The 8,489-nt window shown below is 37.7% G+C and overlaps 1 non-coding gene across 1 annotated transcript; it reads left to right on the plus strand.

Moving 5' to 3' along the window:
• The first annotated feature begins 6,734 nt into the window (after positions 1-6,734).
• On the plus strand, positions 6,735-6,931 carry LOC115508004. Its single transcript, XR_003966901.1, has one exon. It is a non-coding gene; the product is annotated as a U2 spliceosomal RNA (small nuclear RNA).
• Positions 6,932-8,489: the final 1,558 nt, after the last annotated feature.

Consider the following 8,489-nt stretch of genomic DNA (forward strand, 5'->3'; position numbering starts at 1 on the left):
TAGGACAAGCCCTTTTCTAAATACGCTCTGCGTGTGCTGCTTCATTAACTTTTAATAATAACCCACAGGAAGTGCTATTATTAGCATCATTTCACAGATTACAAAACTGATCCAAGAAGTGACCTGCCCAAAGTTACAAAATGAGTACACCAGGTACTGAATACGAGACCACATTATCATGGAATTATAGTTTTTCTGGGGCAGCACACCACTGTGCCAGATGAATACTTTTTCATGTCTATACGTTGTCAGTTTTGATTAGGTGAATTTCATGTGGCAGTGGGACGAAAGTGACAAGAATGAAGAAACACTTTGTAAAATAGAGACAGTACTTTGTGAGACACAGCCTAATCCTTAACTGTATAGACTGGCTTGCTCCATTTGTGTACCTACTTGTTGATTTTCTATCGTCTTCACAAATATAAAAGTCCTACGAAGAGAAAGAACTGTTTTTTTCTCCCAAGTACTTCCATCACTTAGAACGGGAACGAGCACATGGCAAACATGAAATAAATATTTGATGAACGAATGACTTAATGCATAATAGGACAATATATTTCCTGTTATTTCCTTAAGTTGCATTTTAATTAACACTGTATATAACATTTAAGACTTTTTTCCTCTCCCTCCACCACAGATAATAGTATGCAATGAAAGTAATTTACTTCCTGAGCATTTCCTGAATTATTATGTTAAATGGCACATGTTGTGAAAAATTAGACTCTTCCCTTCATCTGTTTCTTCCTGCCCTTATTTACTCTTCCTTAAGCTCCACTTTGCAATTTTCAAAGTGAAAATCAGAAAATTGAGAAATTAATGAAAGATATGAGAGAAAAGAAGACAATCCAACACCTGCCAAGAGACTGGTCCTGAAGAAATCATGACAAATAGGCAGTAAGAGAGCTGAACACAAGCCTGTAGCAGGAGGTGGAGACGTTTTTAGTGAGGGACAGGTTTCGGCTGCCCAGGAAACTCAACAGATGGTGAGGAGACCGCTGGAAAAGCTGACTAACAATGGGTTTCCCATCTATGGTCACATGCCCCTCAGCTCAATTGGACGGGCGGTGCCACTGAAGAGGCCGACGTCTGTCTGATACTCAACAGCTATTGTAGGAGAATGTGGATTCTTGCCCTGTGACCTCTGAGGCTTTCCAGGAGCTGTATTTGTCACATTCTTCTGTTGTCAAGCAGCTAGGTGGTTGGGAGGGTAAATTCACAGCTCTCCCAGGCACCGGGCCCGAAAGGCCTCAGGGAATATCTCCCAGGCCACCAGGCAGGGGGAACACAGGTGTTAAGTAATTTCTCTGACAGTAAAACCTACATTCTGGGGGGAAATTAAAAGAAAAAAAAACCCCCGCACACTTGTCAAGTATCAGTAATTAAAGAAAACCAATTCTACAGAGCTCGTGATGGCCATCTGGAGTTTCTTTGACCTTTCTCTTTAAGTTAAGAGTCAGCCGAGGCACAGCCATTAGGCACTTAAAAACCATATTTTCATCATACGTTGTTGACCACACACCTGCACTATTAGGCTGTTAAAACAATCATCAGGAGTGCAAAATGTTCTCCTACCTTGCCTAGCAGGAACAAAATTGTAAACAGAAGTGCCTGATGGCTTTCAAGGTGACATGCAGTTTTCCAATCATGTCTTCCACGGCGCACTATCTGCTCATAGGTAGTCACCTAAGCAATGTCATTAAAGGACACAAGTGTCATTTCATTACTTCACCTTTTAGGATCCAATTCATCCAGCAGTTTTTTTTTTTTAAACCAGGAGTTTGAAGCTCAAATCTTTTACAACTCTCAGAACAGATGGCACAGCCATATTAGCAATGACACTATATATACACACACCAAGTCAACTGGTGCTATTATCTGGTTAAGTGACTGTCAGCATTTCCATTACAAACCCCAGCATTCAAGGGTCTATAATTCAGATACTTTAAATAACAGCTGGCTGAAACTTGGTGTAAAGAAATGATGACTGTTGAGTAAAAATTAGTATAATTTTGTGAATGTGTAAATACTTCTAGAAGACTCAGCTTGATCAATCGAGTCCTTTTTTTAGGGATGTCTTCCACTTATCGGTTTATTTTGGGGGTCCTAGCACATGCCATTCATTTATTCAAGTCAGTCATTCATTCAGCAAGTATTTCACATTTACCATGTGCCCAGGCCTTGTTCTAAGTGATACAGACACTGGACAACAGTTTCCTCTCCCTACAGGGCTTATATATTCATCAAGAAAAAATAAAAATTAGCAACTATATATGCCAGTAAATAAATCTCAAGCCAGTATGCACAGTTAAGGATTAGAATACACTTCTCACAGTATTCTCAGTGTTTTAAATAATACATCTTGATCCTTCTTAATCTTATTTTAATTTCACTGCTGCAAAGTTGGCTCAGTCATAGTTAATGGAAATAAACTCAAAGCACACCACAAAATAATTCAGCTGCCTGAAAAATTTCAACTGATCTCACAAATTTTGAATGGACAAAAAAAAAAATCGTTGAAAATGTGGCAGATGGGTTTTCAAATGAAATCCTGTCAGTTTTAAGATAACTCATGTTTTATTGCTAAAGGGGGAAGGGGCACTCAGGTTTTGGAGGTCTTGAGGCTTATACAGTATGGGGAGTCCTGTTGTATAAAAAGGCAGCTCCAGTAACAAGTACAAACTTAGGTATAAAAGTTAATATTGAGAATGAGAGAAAAATAAAAAGTTATGCATTTATAAAAGCTCACATATATTTCGACATCTAAAAACCCAGCTCCTAGATGGACACCCATGTAAGTGACTGTCTCTGAAGCTTTAGGATTTACAATCTTCAAGGTAAATTTGTCTCTGGATAGAGGAATTGCTGAAAGGCAATATGGAGAACTGATACCAATCTTAAATCCAAGGAATTTTTTTAAAAGTTAGATGCAAATTTGAAAGCAAATACTACACATGCCCAATACGGACTGGACTGTGAGAAACGAGAAGCAGACATTTAAGCAACATAAAAGAAACCAGAAGAAAGCCCACGTGTAAACGTCTGTCTGGTGCCTAAGATACTTTTTCCCTCTAAAACCATGTATTGCTGTCTGAAAACCGATGTTTTCAAGGCTTTCCCCCTACTTGATAGATTAATTTCATGTAGCAACCCCTGTTTCAGCAGTAGTGACTAGTGGGAGCATCCAAGAGAAGTATCGTAAGGCCTTATCTCATTCGGGTGAACAAGAGCATTCTGATAAGCCAAAGATCATATGCATATGAGTGGTGAGTAATCATGGGTGGCCCCAAAATTTTACTTCTTAAGTATCGGAGTGTAGAAGAAAGAGGCCAGGGTTGGGATACATAGTCAAATCAATTTCTTCACACTTTACTAGATCCAAGTACTGAGGTAAATTGATGTCTAAATCTCAGCCATTTTATCGACAAAATTTCAATTGTGGTATCTTTAATGTAAGCATTTTTCAGGCTTCAACGATATTCCTGTATCTCTGTAACCAGAGAACCATGCACAAAAAACACAGTCAACCAATACCAGCTTCGCCTCCATCTGTACTGCAAGTAATGTGAACTTGGAACATGGGTAGAAAAGCAGTATCTGTTGTATGTAACCCCATCTTCTTTGTGGTAACCCACGAATCTCATTCTGGTAGTATCCAGTCACCATAAGGTGATCTCAGCACTGAATGGTAACATCATCTATTGTAAGAGCTTCTGGGTACTTACATTATCTCCTAAAAAAAAAAAAAAATCTCTGTGCATTACAGAATTATTTGTTTATCATGCATAATATCCTGTAGGTATAATGATCACAGTTCCTTTGTTCGAAGATATCCCATTAGCCAGCCAATTATGTTGGTGATCTGTTAGTCTCCTTTACGGCCCAAATGCTCCCTGCTCTCCAATTCATATGAACCTTTAAGAACACCATATGTTCAAATTGCTTCACTCAGTACTAAGTCCCTTTCCTACTATTATCCCCATCTGTGTAACCGCATGCGTTGGGGAATGAATACTTGACTTTTCGTTGGTTTTAAATCCAAGTTACTGCCCGGTTTATTTACATGTGCTTTCTTTAATTGCTTTCTTCGGGTATTTCTTTCATGTTTACTTGACTAAAAATCTTGGTCGAAACAGTCTGTTATAAGAATATGTGGAAAGTTTCCAAGTTGCTCATCTTGTTCCTAGTTTGCCATTCTGAAGATGTGACCGTTTATGTCTCAGTATGGTTGACGAGACACATCCTGGCTTTGCTCCTTTTATCAGTGCAGACTGGTTCTCAGACTACATTTTCTAAACTTATCTTTCTTTAATTCATGCCGCTTGGCTTAGGTGAGGGAAAGACCTAAATCCTTTTCATTAATGAAAATTTACTTAATGAAAATCAATTAATTAAAAGTTCATTAATTGTCATAAAAATGTCATTTAAAGTCAAATAATGGCTATATGGCCGGTAACAAGAGGTTGACAAAGTGATGCAATCATCATGGTTGTCACTGAAATGTTCTGGTAAACCCTGAGACTATATGATTAACTTGATGTTTTCATTAATGTCAGCATTGTTTCACTATTTGCTTTCAGATCGATTCTGACTGTCCCTTCAAACTGAGACACCATATTTATATACCTCTGAAGAACTGGCTAGTATATATGATAAAGATACGATTACCTAAATGGCCACATTGCTTTGGACCAAAATGCTATTTATGGTACCTTATGAAAGGAGTAAATGATTTCATGAATGGTACTAGATTATCCTTCTACAGTATACAGAAAGTAATAAAAAAATAAAAAAGGTAGGAAAGCATGTTGTAAAGCTATTTGGGTCAAGCTTTTCTACCTAAAGGCAAAGGCTTTTCTATGTATTTCAGAATACACTATTTCTAAAACAGTATGGAGGATTTCAGAAAGACAGTCGAGTTAAACACAAACTTTATGCTCATTTATGAGTCCCCGTATTAGTGAACAGATGTCAGATTCATCGAAGAGGCATCATTTTGCCAATACTTCTCAAATTGGAGCTCCAAAGACACTTACCAGGGAATGCCAGATCAACACAAAACTCAAGCTAAGTAGGATGCATCTTCTGCAAATATTCATTCTATCAGAAACTGGGGGGGGAGTGTCAAATAATTTAATAGCATGTAATTTTTTACATGCTATTTAATACTGTGTGTTAAAGTCTTTGTGATTGGACATGAGACTTCAAAAATATTCAATTCTGGTGGTGAGCTACTATGTGTAATGATCCATTGGTGCCAGGCGAACATGGCCATTCTCTGCTGTTTTGAGTGTTACCTTGGCAGAAATGATTTATGAAGTATGGCCTTATACAACTGAAAGTCCCATTCCACTGTGTCTCTTAGCAAAGCCTGTCTAGAAGGGTTTTCCAGAAGCGAAACTGTTCGACCATTAAAGACTTACAGTTAAGAGGAGAAATTGGAAAACCCACGATAGATGGTACACAATGTCTTTTGCTCTCTTATCACTGTCATGGACATTTGCAAACAAAGTGGAGACAGGGATGGTGATACAGACATCCAAGCAAATGTGACATCAATTCACACATATATAATTTTTATACCTACTTTATTTGAACCATATATGAAAATTAAGGTGGGATTAATTCATTATCATTTTACTTATTGTGATTAAAGAGTAACCAGTACATGTATTCAGGTAATTTTGAAATGATATTGTGCCTAAGTATTCATAAGGCACTTGGATTTGGTTAATAGGCTGAACACGTAATTCAGGTTACTAGTACTTTTTAATAAAATATTGTTTTTCTGGTCAAGTAAAATTGAAGAAGACAGTTTAATATCATTATACAACAACACTCATTCATCAGAGCCTCAGTCATTGGAAACTAATGATAATTTGAACTACACTGTACTGATCTGAGCTCGCCTTTTACACTACTTACCAAGACAGTAAAAATACCATGCAAGATTTCAGAATAGACTAACACGAGGGAAGAAACATCGTTGATATTTTATTGCCAACATTCTAATGACACAATTAATTCTGCCCAATAAAGTCACTGGTTGGCAATAATTTCAAAATTTTCATCTCGTGTGCATAAGCTAGAGATATAGTATTGCCTTTCTAAAGGTAGTTATTTGAGTTAAACTCTTTTCCAACCCATGGGTGCCTGGCTGGCTCAAGTGGAAGAGCATGCAACTCTTGATCTAAGGGTCGAGAGTTTGAGCCCCATGTTGGGTGTAGAGATTACTAAAAAACAAATGAGCTAGGGTGCACCTGGCAGCTCAGTCAGTTAAGCCACTCTTGATTTTGGCTCAGATCATGATCTCGCGATTCATAGGTTCTAGCCCTGCACGGGGCTCTGCGCTCATGGTGCAGAGCCTGCTTGGGATTCTCTGTCTCCCTCTCTCTCTCCCCCTCCCTCACTCGTACTGTCTCTGCCTCTCTGAAAGTAAATAAATAAACTTAAAAAAATATTAAAATATAACCAAAAAAAATAACACTTATAAAGGGGCCCCTGTAAACATAACAACACAAGAAACAACAGGTGTTGGTGAGGATGCAGAGAAAGGGGAACCCTCCTGCACCACTGGCGGGAACGCAAACTGGTGTAGCCACTCCAGAAAACAGTAAAGAGGTTCTCAAAAAACTAAAAATATGATCCAGCAATTGCACTACTAGGTATTTACACAAAGGACACAAAATACAGATTTGAAGGGGCACATGCACCCCAATGTTTAGAGCAGCATTATCATGGCTTCTCGGCCTTTTGGCTAAGATCAAGTGTAGAGCAGCATTATCAACAACAGCAAACCTATGGAGACAGCCCAAATGTCCATCAACTGATGAATGGATAAAAAAGAAGTGGGGGGTGTGTGTACGTATGTATGTATATGTATATATACATATATGTGTGTATATATATATATATATATATATGCACAATGGAATATTACTCAGCCATTAAAAAGAACGATATCTTACCATTCGCAACGACATGGATGGAGCTCAACTGTATTATGCTAAGCAAAATAAATCAGAGAAAGACAAATACCATATAATTTCACTCATGTGAAATTTAAAAAACAAAACTGATGAACATATGGAAAGGGGGGAAAAAGAGCAGAGGGGGAAACAAACCACAGGGGACTCTTAGCAAAAGAGAACAAACTGAGAGTTGACTGAGGGAGACGGGTGGGAGATGGACTAGAAGGCTGATGGATATTAAGGAGGGCACTTGTGATAAGCACTGGGCATTGTATGTAAGTGAGAAAACACTGAATTCTACTCCCAAAACCAATATTGCACTGTATATTAACTGAAATTTAAATAATAAAGAAAAAGAAATTGACAGTAAAAAAAAAAAAATACATAAGGGGCACCTGGCTGGGTTAGTCAGAAGAACACTCGACTCTTGGTAACACTGGGTGCAGAGATTACTTAAATAAATAAGTAAACTTAAAAATTTTCTCCAACTCACATTTTTCTAATTGGTCTAAGATACATCGGTCACATTTACTGTGACATCCAAATCCACTCCTAAGAGATTGGTAGTATTACCTAGCATTAGTATATTTATAGCTTCTTGGACTGAGAGCTGAACATGTATGTACATAAAGTTGGAGCCTGCCTGTTGTTTGTGTACATTCACATATAATTTTGACCAATACAAGAAAACTAGACAGAAAGAGGTCCAAGAGAGTGTATTTCATAGATATTAATTTTATATCTCTCTTGCTATGGACTTCATAAATGAAATTATTTCTTAAAATCATCAGTCTACCCACACTCTTCTCATTCTTTGTCTCCTCCTCCTCGTTCCCCTCCTCCTCTTCTTTCCCCAACTCCATCTCTCAAATGGAAAATGACAATGATTTTCAAGACATTTATTGCTAACAAATAAGTCAATGAATAACTGAATAAAATGATGCAACACTTAAGGTGCTTAGGGAAAACCCCAAACCTGGCTTTGCCTTTTCTAGCTTAGCAGATCAACACATAGTTCGAAGTCTCCTATAGGGGGCGCTGCCGCACTATTAAATGCTGAAGACCTGGCCTACAGTTAAAGGTCTACAATTTTAAGCCTACTTTACATAAATAGAAAAGAAATAGTAAGGGCTTATTAACATGTAATTGTGGAACACGATTTTTTTCCTCCTTCACAATGTCACTGATGTCAACTGAATGTTTCTAAAGAAGTTGGTACTACAATCTGTTGGTAAAACATGGAATTTTTTTGTTTTGTTTCTAGAAGATCATAGACCAGGTGTCAAAGCAATGTATTAAATGTGGGCTGCATAGTCCAGGGCAAGACAGATGACTTTACAAAAGAATAAAATGGTAACAATTTCCGAGGAGTGAGTCACAAAGGAGGGACGTTTCCCCCATTCTTCTGCACCAATAGCAAGGGGAAATACCACAGTACAATACAAATTTTATTAAATTTATGTCAAATCTTAATGGCTGATCCTGGAAATGTGGTTTTGTAACAAATGATCGAATCATCAT

This window comes from Lynx canadensis, chromosome X (assembly GCF_007474595.2).
Source record: "Lynx canadensis isolate LIC74 chromosome X, mLynCan4.pri.v2, whole genome shotgun sequence".
NCBI classification, from domain to species: Eukaryota; Metazoa; Chordata; class Mammalia; order Carnivora; family Felidae; genus Lynx; species Lynx canadensis.